The sequence below is a fragment of the Aethalodelphis obliquidens genome, unplaced genomic scaffold (genome assembly GCF_003676395.1).
Source record: "Aethalodelphis obliquidens isolate GAN/ISIS:26980383/991018 unplaced genomic scaffold, ASM367639v1 scaffold1, whole genome shotgun sequence".
In the NCBI taxonomy this organism is placed as follows: Eukaryota; Metazoa; Chordata; class Mammalia; order Artiodactyla; family Delphinidae; genus Aethalodelphis; species Aethalodelphis obliquidens.
This window is the reverse complement of record NW_020837945.1, coordinates 27,587,771-27,606,811: the sequence shown is the minus strand read 5'-3', so window position 1 is coordinate 27,606,811 and position 19,041 is coordinate 27,587,771.

Genomic DNA, 19,041 nt, shown 5'->3' with positions numbered 1-19,041 from the left:
CGTACACAAAGGAAAAAAAATCTGTTTGTATGTTCAGTTTTTACCACTTCTTGGGGATAATAAATTTCCTATGTAACTACTGGGAAAAAAAAAGAAAAGATTCATTCAATGATCTATCACTATTTATAAAGGGTCTGTTTATTGTGAGTGAGGCAGTGTTCTGGGTGCTAGGGATAACTCAGTGAACATGACAGCTAAAAAGTCACTTTCTTGTGGACATTATATTTTATTAGGGAAAGAGAGAGATAACACCCAATGAATATAACAAATGAATAATATAGTACGTTGGAGGTTGCTAAGTGTTATGGAATAGAAATTGTGCAGGGATAAGGCCAATTCAGATTGTGGAGGTGATGGTAGTTTGCAATGTTCAATAGAGTGGTCAGGATAGGGGTATTTTAAATAATAAGATGTGGCAAAGACTTGAAGAAGGTGAGTGAGAGAGACATCTGGCTATCTGGGGGAGGAGTCTTCCAGACAGAGGGAAAAGCCACCCTGAGGTAATGGAACTGTAAATTCCAAGTTTCAAAGGAATGAAAAGAAATCAGAGGTTTAGAAAAAGGCTGGTGTCATGTCTGGCTGGATCATAAGGGGAAGGAGAGAATTATAGGTAGAAGGTAGACGATTGAACACTGTATGCTGTGTTGAGCTGGTTAGGCTTTGTCCTGTAAGGGTCAGCCCGTCTTCCATACAAGGATGAGACCGTAGGCAGGGATTCTTTATATCTGCCAAAGACCTTTGGACAGAGGAGACACTCAATAAATGTCTAATGAATGAAGACGTGTTTGGTGACAAAACGCTTCTACAAGTAAAGTCGTGGGAGAACTATCAGAAATATAAGCTCACAACTGTGTGTATAAAAAAGAATATTGATGTTAACCTTAACCAGAGGTGTCTTTTTCCTAAGAATTGTTTTTCTTTTTCATAAAATAAATTATATGAGTGAATTGAACATCTGTAAGTAGTTTCCTATTGCTGTCAAAACAAATTACCATAAAGCCAATGGATTAAAACAATACAAATTTATGGTCTCACAGTTCTACAGATGGCTTAATTGGTTTCTTTGCTCTGTGTCTTGTCTCACAAAACTGAAATCAAGATGTCAGTGATCTGGGATCTTATCTGGAACTTCTGGGAAAGAATCCACTTCTAAGATCTTTTAGGTTGTTGGCAGACTCCAGTTCCTGTGGTTATAGATCCGAGGTCTCCGCTCTCTTGCCAGCTGTCAGCTGGGGTTTGCCTATAGCTCCTAGAGACCCTTCTCAGTCCTTGCACCTGGGCCCTACATCTGGGCCAGGAACAGTGTGCAGTTGAACCCTTCTCCTGCTTAGAATTTCTCTGACTTCCTCTTTCTGCTGTATCTTTCTTCTTCCTCTTCTAATGTATTTTTCAAACTTACCCTTTAACCTTTTCCTTCATAGGGTTATATGGAGTCCACCCTGATAAACCAGGATAATCTTCTTGCTTGAAGGTCAACTGAGTAATAAGCTTTTTTACATCTGCTGACAGTGCCTAGATAAATGATTGAATATTCAGGAAATGAAAATCTTGTTGGGGGGTTGGTGCATCTTTAGAATCCTGCCTACCACAATATCACATTCTGGGTTGATTCATGCCAAGTACTGACTGTCTTTCTAGAGCAGGACACAGCCAAAAACCTGCCCGCACAGGTTTAGGTGGTACCACAAAACCTGCTCTGTGGTGAAGAACTGACACAGAGGAAGTAACTCAATATAGATGCTGATGGGAAATGGGTGATAAATTGGGGGGCTCAATTTTTGAGGAATGTTGCAGTCTAATTTGCAATGCAGAAAAAGATCATTTTCTAGTTACATCAGTAGTGAGTAAATCAGAAAACAGGGAATATTGTGAGCCAAGGAGACAGTGGTCATCATTGCACAACTGACCTGTCTGTAGGCAGAGGTCCCCCTGGGTAGGGTTCAGGACAGGGCTTTGTTCCTTAGATGGTGGAAGACTACTAGAGTAGGCATGGAGTACTAGGCAGGGAACAGGTCAAAACTAAATTATAGGGCCAATTACAGAATGAGAAGACAGAGGAAGCAGAGATGTAATTCCAGCAATTTAGGGACAGAGAGCTGGCTGTGTGCAACCTTAGACAGCACCAATTTCTGACTCTTACTTTAAGTAAGTCATTTTCCCAAAAAAGCCCAACACTTCTTCAATGGTGCCCTGTGAATACAAATGTCCAGTCTAAATCCTTCTGTCTCTAGGAAATATACATTTTCTCCTCTTGTAAATGCAGTGACATATTTGATTGAATATATAACAAGGTAGATATCCTACTGTGTTTTAGAGGTATAAGAGGGCAGCATCTCTCAACCAGCTTTTATTGTATTGACTTTAAAATGTTTTATGCCTGGTTGTTTATTTTACCATGCATTTTCAAGAGTTTTAGAAGACAAAATATAAATGCAAACAGACATTTGCAGAGACAGAATAGAAGAACTTGGAACTTTTTCCCCCTCTTAGCTGTAATTACTTTAAAACATTTCTTTTTGTCTGAAAAAAGAGAATATCTCTGGTAAACTAGTAGGATTCTTGGATTTGGGAGGAGAATCTTAATTTGTCCTTTGGGGAAGACATCCTCGATACACCTTAGAAGCAAAGTGAAGATTTTCAAAGCATCTGCTTTTAGAGCTCTTTCCTGGGCCACATTTCCTGGACTCCGTCTTGTGACCAAAGACTTTCATACCACATATCCATTCGTTATTAGATGTGTGTGCTGGGGGCGTGGAGCAGCTGGGGGAAAAGGTGATAATTACAAAATAGTATTACTCTGTTTTTAGTCAACTTGCTCCTCTATAATGAGCAAGTTTCTGCTTCACATTTTTTCTGCAGCTAGCTAACCTGGCCAAAACTTAATCTAGCAGATGATTGAGTGTGGCATTAGCCAACACCATACTGCTTCCAGCTTCCTGTCCTGGGCCTCCCCTCCTGGGTTTATTATATTTCAAGTCTGGTTCTCCTCCAGCTGGCTCACTATCCCAAATATTGCTTTGATTGTGATATGGACAGGCCATAATGCGAGTTAAGTTTCAGGAACATCAGAAACCCTTCCCTTTATCCATTCACTAAACGGTCTCTGTAAGTTACTTAATGACCTGTATTCGAATCTGTATATCTGTACCAGGCACAGGGAAAACAAATGCCTTAATTAGTGTTAACTAAACTTTTAGGTAATCGTACAGACATAAAATGCTGTGTGTTTTGCTATAGATTATTGGAATTTCTGCTAAGACATATACGAATCGATGTAACAATGATTATGATTAGTGTAGCTGACAGTCAAAGTAGAAGAAAAACAACAGGAAGAAGCCAATAATTAAATTTTAAGAATACACGGGGGAATAAGAAGGGGTATTGTCTCATTGATATATTGCTAGCATTTCGCAGAAATCTAGGTCTTCCCTGGCAGCCAAGTGAGGCTTCCTTACTGGATAATGTCTGGGACGGTAACCCAATGAGTTGGCAGTAGGTACTAAGAAAGCTAGAGATTCGTTCTCCTGTAGAAGAACCATAGATTTTACCTTTACTCCCAAAATTGAGTTTCACTTATATTCTATTGGTAAAAGCTATGTATCGGTGATTCAGCAGAATCTACCTCAAATTCTGGAGCTATTACTAGATACCTTTCATTAAGAGTAGATTAGTGACACAATTTTCCTATTCAGAGGACAGTGTAGGATAATGGGCTTGAAAGAGCAGGGAAGAGGTGTACAGCCAGCACAAGGCAGCTAGCCCTCTGGAAGTTTTCTGATAGGGTCACCATGTTCTGGTTTGTAGGACCAGAATACATATATATTGCCAGTTATCTAAACTACACCAAATTCACAGGAGTCTAAGGCATAGACAGGAATGCCATTTTTTGTTTGTTTTTAAAAGATAAATGTTATTTCCATATAGACTAGCTATGATGTTTGTAGGCTATAATATTCTCTACCGATTGGCACCTCAAGGCAAATAATAAAATTGGAATTTTTCTGAGTGAGTATATAGTCAGAATAAGTGATTTATCCTGGATAAGAGAACTTTGAGTACTCCTCTCCCCCGTAGACAAGGCCTTGCTGATATGTGCCCCTAATGTTGTGTCTGAAGGACAGATTCTACTAAGGAGTGTGGGGTAACTCTGGGTCAGGCCCAATGTCTCTTACCCAAGTGTTCAAAAATTTTCTTTTCTATTTTGAGAAATTCCTTTATTCATAACTTTAAAATTATGTTAATAATATTGTCTATTTTCAACTCAAATTTGGTAGTAGGACGCATCTCTTGATTAGAACATTGTTGTTCGGTGAATTCCTCAGTCATCCATTTATAAATTGTTGCTTAGTTTAATTAATTAACATATGGCCAACTTTAGTCATTGTATGTTGATTAGATTAGATTAATTCAGAGTGGTGAGATACATTACTATCACCCATATACTTAAGGCTATAAGTGAATGAAAGATCTTACCTTAAAAAACTTCATGTAGTTTCTCTGTGAACATGCTTTTCACCTTTAGAGCTGTGTAGAGACTTTAAAAAGAGAATATGGCCTCCCATGCTTTACCTAATTGCTCCCAGCAATAATAATACTAGGCAGAGAAGCCTTTATTTTTTTCAAAGATTTTTAGCATATTAAAAAACTCTATAAATAGTGATAATAACTTATTCATTTGCTGTTTTCTAGTACAATTGTTTAGTACTAGAAAATTATCTTTCCATTAGCTGTAATAGCTCCCAAAGAAATGGAATATATCAAATCATGGAGTTAACTGAGAGTTAAAGGGATTTAAATGAATAAACATAATGATGATATTGTAAAATATGAGGTTTCTCATTTAATTTGTTTTTCCATGTGATTCCTGTAACTTTATATAATGATTTTTTTTTCCTATGGAATGACTTTTTGAAGATGTGGTGAAGAGAGCATAACATCCTATTTCCTATTTCTTAGTATACTTGCTTCATCTGGTGGCTGTCAGACTGAGATTTTCTGGAGAATGTGGGAGAGGTGGTATTTCTGTGGTCTCTAGATTCCTTATCAAAAATCAATGTCAGTGCCTTTCTGCCATTTGTGAGACTCACCTTAATCTTACAATAGCACATTTTTTCCCCCTTCTTATTCTTTTTTTTCTTTTTTTGCGGTACACAGGCCTCTCACTGTTGTGGCCTCTCCCGTTGCGGAGCACAGGCTCCGGACGCGCAGGCTCAGCAGCTATGACTCACGGGCCCAGCCGCTCCGTGGCATGTGGGATCTTCCCGGACCGGGGCATGAACCCGTGTCCCCGGCATCGGCAGGCGGACTCTCAACCACTGCGCCACCAGGGAAGCCCTCCCCTTCTTATTCTTTCGGAGTAAAAAAATGAGAGTTATTTTTTACAGTGCTTATAATTCAATCTCATCACTGTTTCTAAGAGGTCCTCCTACCTTCCAACAGAATATATATACATTGTATTTTATGCATAGCTATATATCCATTACCATGTTTTCACTTGGTTAAGTATAAGAAATATGCTGTTCATATTCCAAATATGGAATAGATGGCCTTTGTAGATAGTCACCAAAGGCTTGGCAATTTCTTTGATGAAATTGATGAACATTTGTTTAATAAGAACTTTCTACTCTATCATTGTTCCTTAGGGTTTCATCCTGTTAGAAAAATTTTACCACGTTTCATAAATTTCATGAAAGTATTACATAATACACTGAAGAAATAAAACGTGAGAACACTGGTATTCATCCATAAAGAACAATATATAACTTTCTATTTTTTCTTCTTTTCTATGAGTTTTAACATTAAGTTTTTTCACAATGAGTAATTTGTAGTCACTGACTAGGAAACATAGTGGTTTATGGAGTATCTATTTCTACCTTCTTCCTTGCTACTAGAACCCCCCTCACTTGTAGAGGATGGCAATGTTTTCATGTGATAAAATGTTCTCATGTGGTAAAATATCATTGCTCTAAACCACACGTGGAGTCCTGATCTTCTTTGCAGTATACTGGGTTTTTAGGCTGTATTGTACCTAAAAGAGACCCTGTGACCAAATTTCAGCAAATGAGATAAAAGGAAAACCCACTGGTGGATTTGTGAAAGATTTTGTTGAAAGCGGCACCCTGAAGTGGAAGGCCTCATATCCCCAACCAACAATGAGACCAAGACTCCTCCATCTCCACTGCACACTGGCAGACACCTAATGGAGAAGAAAAACCTTTGAAAATGAATGACAGGGGGCTGTGAAATTTACAAGATACACAAAGGGAATAGGAATTTAGTCACTGTTTCAGGATGCAATTGGGCATTCCAGGAGAATGTGTGGTATGCGATACCCAGGTATCTGCATCAAATTGTTTTTGCTAATCAAATTCCCATTCTTGGACTCTGTATAGCTTTGCATAAAGAATAGCTTAATCTGTCCTTGGGATATAATGTGAATTCTCTTTAGGAAAGATGGATGAAGAGGTATTAAGAACATGCAGAGGAGAAGTATCTCCTTTCCTTCCTGGTCAGCTAACATCATCATCATCATCATCAAACACCCACATTGTGAGTGTGGTAATGAGTATATGCCTATAGTTTGAGAAATCACAAGATCAATCCCTTTTACTGTTTCCTGTCCAAGTGTGTATAGACTCCTTGTGTAGGGATAGGATACAGCCCTAGGTAACTTGGATTACAGTAGCTTTTATAATTATAGAAATTTTATAGAGAAAATCGTATACTCGGGGGAGATCCAGATTTTAATTAGGGTAAGAAGAGAGAGTTTATGTAAACTGCTTAAACATGTAGGAGCACTTGATTTCAGAAGTGAAGGGTAAGGAAGTGCAGTTGTAAGTGAGGGCACCTATGATGATGGGTGAGACAGAAATAGGACATGATGGATGTGGGACAGCAGGATAGGATAAAATGGAGTAGGCGTAGCTGAAGAAGGTTGTATTCCATTGAATGATGCAGGACTCAGGGATAAACAGTATATTTGGGTGGCCCTGACATGCTACAATATAATTTGAGTGTTAAATGTTTTGCTTGATATCTCTCACTTTGTTAAGTAAATGGTGACATGTACAATAATTTGACAAGGAACAGCAGAAAAGGGGTGTTTTTAGCACAGATCTTCCTCTACTGATGATGAGGTTATGTCCCAATAAACCTATCATAAGATGAAAATATCATTAAGTCGAAAAGGCACTTAATACACCTAACCTACTGAACAGCATAGCGTAGCCTAGCCTACCTTAAACATGCTCAGAACAATTACATTAGCCTACACTTGGGCAAAATCATCTAACACAAAGCCTATTTTATAACAAAGTGTTGAATATCTCATGTACTTTATTGACTACTGTACTGAAAGTGAAAAAAAAGGAGGTTGTCTGGATACAGAATGGTTTTAAGTACATTAAATGGTTTTAAGTACAGTAAGTACATTACCCTTGTGATTGCGTGACTGACTGGGAGTTGCAGCTATGGATATGAGAGTATTGTACCTTTTACCACTAGCCCAGGGAAAAGACCAAAATTCAACATTTGAAGTACAGTTTCTACTGAATGTGTTATCTCTTTTGAACCGCTGTAAAGTCGTAAAATCACAGGCCAATCCATCAGAATTTGGGGATGGTCTGTATAGTGTCTGTATTTTAACAAGTTCAAAGTTGGGGCAAGTGATTTAAAATTCTGCTTTCGCGAGTTCTTAATTTTTAAAAATATTTAGGTCACTGTGCTAAAGGAGTTTATTTCTATTCAATTTCAAATTTGTATTTTTATTCACATTAGAATTTGTGTTTTACTCAAAATAACTTCATTCAGTGGAGAAATGAGATATAATGAATAATTAAAATTTCAAGAGAAGATTTGATTAGTAAGGGCACATTCCAGCTCTAAAAATTCTATTATTTCCTAGCTGACCCTGAAAATATTAGCATCATTTAGATTTCTTTGGTGGATAAACTTTTCCCCCTAAATGTTTAAAAATCTCTCTATATACATGTTCACAAAACAATGTAACTTTTAATTACTAGTTTTATGCAATCTTTATAATGTTATTGTCCTTTTTTAGATATAGAAAATATAAGTCATTTAGCTGAATCTACTCTGTCATACATGCATACCCTGAACTTCCTTTCTGTTTACATTCCTCATTTGAACTTAGTTGAACTTCCTCTTTTTCATCATTAATGGACAGAACGTCTGACTGTGATGTGTAAGCAGTGTAGATAGTTAACTGAAGCAAAGGCTGAAGCAACCTTTATTTAGGTTGCATATTTATTTATTTATTTATTAGTTTATTTTAAAGTTCTGTCTTTTTAAAAAATAATTTATATTAACCTTATTTATTTATTTATTTATTTTTGGCTGCATTTTGTCTTCGTTGCTGCATGCGGGCTTTCTCTACTTGCGGTGAGTGGGGGCTACTCTTCGTTGTGATGCATGGGCTTTTCATTGCAGTGGCTTCCCTTGTTGCGGAGCACAGGCTCTAGGTGCGTGGGCTTCAGTAGTTGTGGCACACAGGCTCAGTATTAGTGGTGCACGGGCTTAGTTACTCCTCGGCATGTGGGATCTTCTGGGACCAGGGCTAGAACCCATGCCCCCTGCATTGGCAGGCAGATTCTTAACCACTGTACCACGAGGAAAGCCCAGGTTGCATTTTTAGAATCAGAAAATTATGATCGTCACTCAGTGTCCTTTGACATTTACCAGCATTCAAGCATAGTACTTTTTTTAGCAAAAGTAATTGCTTCAATCACTTAATCAACCTCACTAGCTTCAAATTAAAGGAGGTATAAATCATCATACTGTAATCTTTCAGGAGTTGTTCTGTAAAGAAAATGAGAAGTCAGGTTTCCCTCTGAAAGTACAGGCAGTGGCTGCCCTTGTCTCTTCCTTGTCTCCTGGGATCACTGTGATTCTGGTATTTCAGAGGGCCTGATTTCTAAATCTTACTCTCCAGGGATAAAACTGTGAACTACTGGATCATCTTACTCATAAGTCAAAAGTTAGTTTCTATGAAACTAATCTCTTCACTTGATAGTTTGAATAAAAATTGGAAAAGTCATATAAATAATAGATAATATTTATCTACATTTTAAGAGGGTTCCATCTTCATTTTCACATTTGCAGTGGTAACTTGAATGTGATCTTTCATTGCATAATTTAACCTGTAAAGTCCTTTATCATTGTTAGCTTTTTTTCAGATGGAAACAGAGCAAAACTACAGATAGAATCCAATTTTACCAAATATAAGCATCTTGAAAAAAATCAGCATCATTAATGATATATGAAGGAGTATGTCTAATTAAAGATAAAAACCTACATTATTATTTTCTTTTTCACAGTGTGTAATCTCAGAGGACAAAGTTTAAGAAAGGCACCTCTGGACACAAAATTACAATTTAAAGAGGTTTATTCATCCCCAATTCCAGATATCTTCCCTTGCCACTCCTGGCTTCTCATTTAGTTTGGGGTTAGTTCAACAAAGTGGACTCTACAATCCACATGAAAGGGAGTGTCAGCCTTGGGTATGGTGCCAACAGAATGCTGCTGAGAGGTTCTGGCCTTTAAGCACCTTCTCTTCATAATACAGAGGGAGTTTACAAGTCTCTCTTGTAGGTGATGATGTGCCTCAGTCACATGTACTGTTTTGGAAGGTGTGATGCCTAGTAAGGTGTCTTATCTACAGCTTACAGGGAAAATTACTCTCAAAGATGTTCAAAGTTCCTCCCCAGATTTATAATTCTCTAGAGGCTGAGATCTGAGCAAGCCACTCTATTCCTGGAAGACTGTTATTTGATGAGAAGTACTGATAAACATTTCCTTCAGACATCTTATCCCTTAGCAGATTCCAATCACACCTTTACATTCTCTATAAATATATAAATGCCGTTCATTGATATATTTTTATTTATTCTCTGAATTGGCATCAATTCATTTTAATAACAATATTAATAATTATTATTAATAATCAGCTTTATAAAAATGATTATAATTACCTATATAACTATAGTTCTCTAAATACTAACTTTGATTATTAATAATTTAATGTTATCCAACACATGGCTAAATTGTTTCAATATAATTTTATTCCATATGTTAAATCTTATAAGAAAATGTCACTTCGGGAATAGAAAAACATTTTATTAATATAGTCACATTTTTTAAATTAATAAACATTTTCTGAGAGATTCTAATTTTATGAGGGAAGAGAATGATCGTGTCATCACTAAATTCTATTGCTGGAAACAAACTAAGTCCATTTAGTCCCAAAAGCCCTTTATTACATATGGAGGGACTTAGGTGACTGACTCCTTATTTATTAATGAAACTATTAACAGGAAATGCAATTTTGAAGGAAAGCACAGACGGAAGACACAAAACTCTTTCCGAGAGGTCAGACTTCACAAATAATCAAATGCTAATTATTTGTAGTCACTAAAATTTGGTTAATATTTAAAGGGTAAATTTTATGATCCTCTTAGGAGGAATTTTAATAAAGGAATTAGGGCCATAATCGCCCCTGAATGAACTTTGTATAGAGTGGGCCTGTAGGCCCAGTCTGTTACAGCAGGGACTGTGTTTAGAGAAATGTATTTGCTGTGAAGTGGAAAGAACACAGGATTTAGAAATAGGATATCTGGCTTCTGGTTCTGCATTCACCTCTCTGTGTGCAGTGGAAATGATTAAAACATGCACATGTGGGACCAGGGGTTATAGATAGGGAATATCTTTGTACCTTCACTCAATTTTGCTGTGAAACAAACTGATCTAAAAAATAAAGTCTATTAAAAAGAAAAAAATCAGTCATTGCCAAAGGTTAGGGAGGAGGGAGAATGAATAGGCAGAACACAAAGGATTATTTGAGCAGTGAAACTATTCTATACGATCCTATAATTGTGGATATGAGTCATCACCTTTTTGTTAAAACCTATAGAAAGTACCACACCAAGGGTAAGCCCTAAGGTAAACTATGGACTTTGTGTGGTAATGATGTGTCAATGTAGGTCCATCAACTGCAATAGACGTATCATCTGGTGCAGGATTCTGATAGTGGGGAGGCTTGCGTGTATGTGGGGCAGGAGGTATATAGGAAATCTCTGTACCTTCTGCTCAATGTTACTGTAAATTGCTCTAAATATGTCTATTTTTTTTTCAAAAGCAGAGAAAAGTAGGAAAAAACTCATAAGCTTTGTTATTATTTTAAATTCTAAGGAGGACATGAAATCTTTATTAAATAGTTTCCATCACATGATAGGTTTCTATTTCTATTGTGGAGAAAAGATGAGAACTTTTCTATGAGTAGAATTTAGATTAAATATGAATCCAAATGTTTAACTGAACTTTGGCATAATAACAAAATATGTTATAGGTTACCCTTTGCAGCGTATATATTTAAAATAATTTAGATGCTTAAAGTGCTTTGGGAGAAGACTGTAGAAGTCAGGCTGAGAAAATAAAAGAATTGATAGATCATTTTATGTCACATCCTACTCTATCGCTCCTTACTTTCTATGGTTATGAGGGTAGTCTTTGGTTAAATAAGGTTTTGTAATAAAAAAATGACTTATTTTAAAGTCATTTTTAAAATATGAAGTGTTTAATTGAATAATGGAATATTCCAGGACTTTAATCCCTTTAATGAAGTGTTTAATTGAATAATGGAATATTCCAGGACTTTAATCCCTTTAATGAAGTGTTTATTGAATAATGGAATATTCCAGGACTTCCCAGATTCTGAGGCAAAAAGAGGTGATGACTCAGTCTTTGCCCTTAATATCTTATTGTGTCAAAAAAGCAAATCAGTGATTCAAAACTATGAAGAAAGGACCAATATGATCCAAGGTCTGATCAGGGCTGAAAGTAAGGACTTGAATTAAAGGGACTTGCTGTATATTAAGGCTCTGCCATTACAAAGAATGTTACTACCAGGAACAGAAACAAAATCATGAGAGGCAGCCACTTTGGGGGAAAAATGAAGTCTATTTTAGACACACTGAATGTGAGGTGATGACAGGAAAAAAAAAAAAAAGAGCAAGTCAAGTACACAGTTAAAATACAGTCTAAGTGCTGTAATACAGAGCAGTACTATAATGAAGATTCTGAAGAAACAGTTGTATGCCAGACAGAGGTACGATAAAAATGTTTCCTCTTTCTGAATAGCCAGGGATATTTATGACTTAGGACAGATAAATGCATAGATCTCACTCATGGTACCTGAGCCCATGTGTGTTTCTCTTATTAATGTGCAAACTCCTTAGAATGAAGACCTGTTTTCTTCTTCTATAGGATCTAGCACAGTGCTTTGCACAGAGTAAACATATACACAAAATAATGATACACATATATTGCTTTCCCATTACGCCTGATATATGGAAGATGGTCAATAACAGTTCAGTTTCTTTTCACTTGAGAAGTGGTGTATAAATTTTAGCATGCATAATTTCATGTCTTTGTATGATTTTGTTTCTTTGTTTTGTTTATTTCTAAAAAGAGTAAATCATGAGGAATTTCTTGTACTTGCTGGGATTAAAACCTGATTCTTTGGTTTTAATAATACAGTGAGCCCTTTGTATTTGTGGATTCTGCATCCTTGGATTCAACCAACCAACAGCAGATCAAAAACATTTGGGGGGAAAAAAACTCCAGAAAGTTCCAAAAAGCAAAACTTGAATTTGCTGAGTGATGGTAACTATTTACATAGCATTTACATTATGCTAGGTATTATAAGTAATCTATAGATGATTTAACATATACAGGAGGATGTGCATTGGTTAAATGTTGGTATCCATAGGGTTCTGGAACCAATCCCCCATGAATACCGAGGGACGACACTATTAATAATGTAGTGAGGTTTGTTTGGTATTGAGTCTAAAAGTAGATTGTTTTTAACTTACATAAAATTCAAATTGCATAAGCCTTGGCACAATAATGATAGTATAAAATAGTGTCTGAAATTGCAACCTGTTCTTTTATCAGATTCGTGAACATTAATTAATATGGCCTTATCCACTAGAATGCCGTATAGAAACACATTCACCTGTCAAAACTCTGACTATGCTTTTCATTTTCAAAAGCTGCCTACAATACTATTTTCTCTAGACAATCACCCTAGAAGTAAATGTTTCTTTATGTGAACCACCACAATTCCCTGATTATTCTGTGCTTGAATTACTTATATTTATTTTGCTTATTTGTATATTTATACGTACCACTAGTGTCTAGCCTAGATTGTAAATTCTTTGTAAAGCTAAAATGTGTCTCATTCACTTTGTATCTCCTGTGGTGCCCACCTCAGGGCATGTTATAGGTCTTCACCAAAGGTACTGAGTAAATAAAGGATGAGATATTGGGGGATTTCCTTAGGTAAAATTCCATATATGAAGCTCCAATGAGCCTTTTTCTTGGGTCTCTCCTTCCTTTCCGTGTCCAGGGGCTGGTTTCAGATTTCACCAGATCATCTCCCAAGCTTGCAAACCAGAAGTTCTCCATATCCCACCCTGGGCACATCCAGGAATCAGCTGAGATTTTTGGTGGGGTTTATACACAGTTTTGTGTTTTTTTTTAATTGTAAAGCAACAACAAAACTAAGCACATTTATTATCACACAATGTTATGTGTATACCTACCAGATATGCACAATCTCTATGTCAAAGCACTATTTTCAAAAAGTTAAAAACACAATAATACAAATATAGAACAAATGCATGCCAAAGATTTATAAACCCATTAATGACTGATCCAGTAAAAGAGCATTTTGAGAAACTAGGAATTTACAGGCATTTATAGAAGAACATTAGAATGAGATTGCTAGGTTATGTAAAAACTGATCAATTTCCTACAGGGCAATAAAACCTTCGTAGTTACCATATGTACCTGAAATAAAAAGAAATCATCAATTTCAGGGTCTAAACTCTAATCAAATAGTAAATGGGTTCATACGTCTAGATAATTAAACAATCATGTGGGCCTATTAAACAATGTTCCTGAATAATGTCAAAAGGTCAAACTATAAAAACCTCTTTAAAAAATTTTTTTTTATATTGGAGTATAATTGATTTACAATGTTGTGTTCATTTTTACAGTATTTACAAGTTGTGTATAATTTTTCTTAGCACATAGATTTTAATCTTATGCCATAGACCTCGAACTGGGAAAAACAAGTATGATATTTTGAAGGAACATACTACATAGGTCTAATGCCTTTCAAAATAGGCAGATGTAAATAATTCATGTTTTTTTTTTAACATCTTTATCAGAGTATAATTGCTTTACAATGTTGTGTTAGTTTCTGCTGTATAACAGAGTGAATCAGATATATGTATACATATATCCCCATATCCCCTCCCTCTTTCGTCTCCCTCCCATGCTCCCTATCCCACCCCTCTAGGTGGTCACAAAGCGCTGAGTTGATTTCCCTGTGCAATGCAGCTGCTTCCCCACTAGCTATTTTACATTTGGTAGTGTACACATGTCAATGTTACTCTTTCACTTTGTCCCAGCTTACCATTCCCTCTCCCCGTGTCCTCAAGTCCATTCTCTACATCTACGTCTTTATTCCTCTCCTGCCCCTAGGTTTGTCAGAATCTTTTTTTTTTTTTTAGATTCCATATATATGTGTTAGCATACAGTATTGGTTTTCTCTTTCTTACTTCACTCTGTATGACAGACTCTAGGTCCATCCACCTCACTACAAATAACTCAATTTTGTTTCTTTTTATGGCTAATATTCCATTGTATATATGTGCCACATCTTCTTTATACATTCATGTGTTGATGAACACTTAGGTTGCTTCCATGTCCTGGCTACTGTAAATAATGCTGCAGTGAACATTGTGGTACTTGACTCTTTTTAATTTAAGGTTTTCTCAGGCTATATGCCGAGTAGTGGGATTGCTGGGTCATATGGTAGTTCTATTTTTAGTTTTTTAAGGAGCTTCCATACTATTCTCCATAGTGGCTGTATCAATTTATATTCCTACCAACAGTGCAGCAGGGTTCCCTTTTCTCCACACCCTCTCCAGCATTTATTGTTTGTAGATTTTTTGATGATGGCCATTCTGACTGGTGTGAGGTGATACCTCATTGTAGTTTTGATTTGCATTTCTCTAATGATTAGTGATGTTGAGCATCCTTTCATGTGTTTGTTGGCAATCTGTATATCTACTTTGGAGAAATGTCTATTTAGGTCTTCTTCCCATTTTTGAATTGAGTTGTTTGTTTTTTTCATATTGAGCTGCATAAGCTGAGTGTATATTTTGGAGATTAATCCTTTGTCAGTTTCTTTGTTGGCAAATATTTTCTCCCATTCTGAGGGTTGTCTTTTTGTCTTCTTTATAGTTTCCTTTGCTGTGCAAAAGCTTGGAAATTTCATTAAGTCCCATTTGCTTATTTTTGTTTTTATTTCCATTTCTCTAGGAGGTGGGTCAAAAAGGATCTTGCTGTGATTTATGTCATAGAGTGTTCTGTCTACATTTTCCTCTAAGAGTTTGATAGTGTCTGGCCTTACATTTAGGTCTTTAATCCATTTTGAGTTTATTTTTGTATATGGTGTTAGGGAGTGTCCTGATTTCATTCTTTTTCATGCAGCTGTCCAGTTTTCCCAGCACCACTTATTGAAGAGCCTATCCTTTCTCCATTGTATATTCTTGCCTCCTTTATCAAAAATAAGGTGACCATAGGTGAGTGAGTTTATCTCTAGGCTTTCTAGCCTGTTCTATTGATCTACATTTCTATTTTTGTGCCAGTACCATACTGTCTTGATTACTGTAACTTTGTAGTATAGTCTGAAGTCCAGGAGTCTGATTCCTCCAGCTCCACTTTTTTTTTCTCAAGATTGCTTTGGCTATTTGGAGTCGTTTGTGTTTCCATACAAATTGTGAATTTTTTTTGTTCTAGTTCTGTGAAAAATGCCAGTGATAGATTGATAGGGATTGCATTGAATCTGTAGATTGCTTTGGGTAGTAGAGTCATTTTCACAATGTTAATTCTTCCAATCCAAGAAAATGGTATATCTCTCCATCTGTTTGTGTCATCTTAAATTTCTTTCATCAGTGTCTTATAGTGTTCTGCATACAGGTCTTTTGTCTCCTTAGATAGATTTATTCCCAGGTATTTTATTCTTTTTGTTGCAATGGTAAATGAGAATGTTTCCTTAATTTCTTTTCCAGATTTTTTGTCATTAGTGTATAGTAATGCAAGAGATTTCTGTGCATTAATTTTCTATCCTGCTACTTTACCAAATTCATTGATTAGCTCTAGTAGTTTTCTGGTAGCATCTTTAGGATTCTCTATGTATAGTATCATATCATCTGCAAACAGTGACAGTTTTACCCTTTTTTTCTGATTTGGATTCCTTTTATTTCTTTTTCTTCTCTGATTACTGTGGCTAAAACTTCCAATACTATGTTGAATAATAGCGGTGAGAGTGGGCAACCTTGTCTTCTTCCTGATCTTAGTGGAAATGGTGTCAGTTTTTCACCATTGAGAATGATGTTGGCTGTCGGTTTGTCATATATGGCCCTAATTATGTTGAGGTTGGTTCCCTCTATGCCTACTTACTGGAGAGCTTTTTATCATAAATGGGTGTTGAGTTTTGTCAAAAGCTTTTTCTGCATCTATTGAGATTATCATATGGTTTTTATCCTTCAGTTTGTTAATATGGTGTATCACATTGATTGATCTGCATATTCTGAAGAATCCTTGCATTCCTGGGATAAACCCCACTTGATCCTGGTGTATGATCCTTTTAATGTGCTGTTGGATGCTGTTTGTTACTATTTTGTTGAGGATATTTGCATCTATGTTCATCAGTGATATTGGCCTGTAGTTTTCTTTTTTTGTGACATCTTTGTCTGGTTTTGGTGTCAGGGTGATGGTGGCCTTGTAGAATGAGTTTGGGAGTGTTCCTGCGTCTGCTATATTTTGGAAGAGTTTGGGAAGGATAGGTGTTAGCGCTTCTCTAAATGTTTGATAGAATTCACCTGTGAAGCAATCTGGTCCTGGGCTTTTGTTTGTTGGTATATTTTAATCACAGTTTCAATTTCAGTGCTTGTGATTGGTCTGTTTATATTTTCTATTTCTTCCTGGTTCAGTCTCAGAAGGTTGTGCCTTTTTAAGAATTTGTCCATTTCTTCCAGGTTGTCCATTTTATTGGCATATAGTTGCTTGTAGTAATCTCTCTTGATCCTTTGTATTTCTGCAGTGTCAGTTGTTACTTCTCCTTTTTCATTTCTAATCCTGTTGATTTGAGTCTTCTCCCTTTTTTTCTTGATGAGTCTGGCTAATGGTTTATCAATTTTGTTTATCTTCACAAAGAACCAGCTTAGTTTTATTGATCTTTGCCATTGTTTCCTTCTTTTCTTTTTCATTGATTTCAGATCTGATTTTTTTGATTTCTTTCCTTCTTCTAACTTTCAGTTATTTTTGTTCTTCTTTCTCTAACTGCTTTAGGTGTAAGGTTAGGTTGTTTATTTGAGATTTTTCTTGTTTTGAGGTAGGATTGTATTGCTATAAAATTCCTGCTTAGAACTTCTTTGCTGCATCCCATAGGTTTTGGGCCATTGTGTTTTCATTGTCATTTCTTTCTAGGTACTTTTTGATTTCCTCTTTGATTTCTTCAGTGATCTCTTGATTATTTAGTAGTGTAATGTTTAGCCTCCATGAGTTTGTATTTTATACCGTTTTTTTTTTCCTGTAATTGATATCTAGTCTCATAGCGCTGTGGTTGGAAAAGATACTTGATGTGATTTCAATTTTCTTAAATTTACCAAGGCTTGATTTGTGACCCAAATATTATGTATCCTGGAGAATGTTCCACGAGCACTTGAGAAGAAAGTGTACTCTGTTGTTTTTGTATAGAATGTCCTATAAATATCAATTAAGTTCATTTTGTTTAATGTGTCATTTAAAGCTTGTGTTTCCTTATTTATTTTCATTTTGGATGACCTGTCTATTGGTGAAAGTGGCGTGTTAAAGTCCCCTACTATTATTGTGTTAGTGTCGATTTCCCCTTTTACGGCTGTTAGCATTTGCCTTATGTATTGAGGTGCTCCTATGTTGGGTGCATAAAATTTTATAATTGCTATATCTTCTTCTTGGATTGATCCCTTGATCATTATGTAGTGTCCTTCTTGGTCTCTTGTAATAGTCTTTATTTTTAAAGTCTATTTTGTCTGATATGAGAATTGCTACTCCAGCTTTCTTTTGATTTCCATTTGCATGGAATATCTTTTTCCATCCCCTCACTTTCAGTCTGTATGTATCCCTAGGTCTGAAGTGGGTCTCTTGTAGACAGCATATATACAGGTCTTGTTTCTGTATCCATTCAGCCGATCTATGTCTTTTGGTTGAAGCCTTTAATCCATTTACATTTTAATGTAATTATCGATATGTACATTCCTATTATCATTTTTTAAATTGTTTTGTGTTTGTTTTTGAGGGTCTTTTCCTTCTTTTGCGTTTCCTGCCTAGAGAAGTTCCTTTGGCATTTGTTGTAAAGCTGGTTTGGTGGTGCTGAATTCTCTTAGCTTTTGCTTGTCTGTAAAGGTTTTAATTTCTCTGTCGAATCTGAATGAGATCCTTGCTCAGTAATCTTGGTTGTAGGTTTTTCCACTTTCATCACTTTAAATATGTCCTGCTACTCCCTTCTGGCTTGCAGAGTTTTTAATGAAAGATCAGCTGTTAACCTTGTGGGGATTCCCTTGTATGTTATTTGTTGCTTTTCCCTTGCTGCTTTTAATATTTTTTCATTTTATTTAATTTTTGATAGTTTGATTAATATGTGTCTTGGTGTGTTTCTCATTCAATTTATCTTGTATGGGATTCTCTGTGCTTCCTGGAGTTGACTATTTCCTTTCCCTTGTTAGGGAAGTTTTCAACTATAATCTCTTCAAATATTTTCTCAGACCCTTTCTTTTTCTCTTCTTCTTCTGGGACTCCTATAATTTGAATGTTGATATGTTTAATGTTGTCCCAGAGGTCTCTGAGCCTGACCTCAATTCTTTTCATTCTCTTTTCTTTATTCTGATCATGGTAGTTATTTCCAGTATT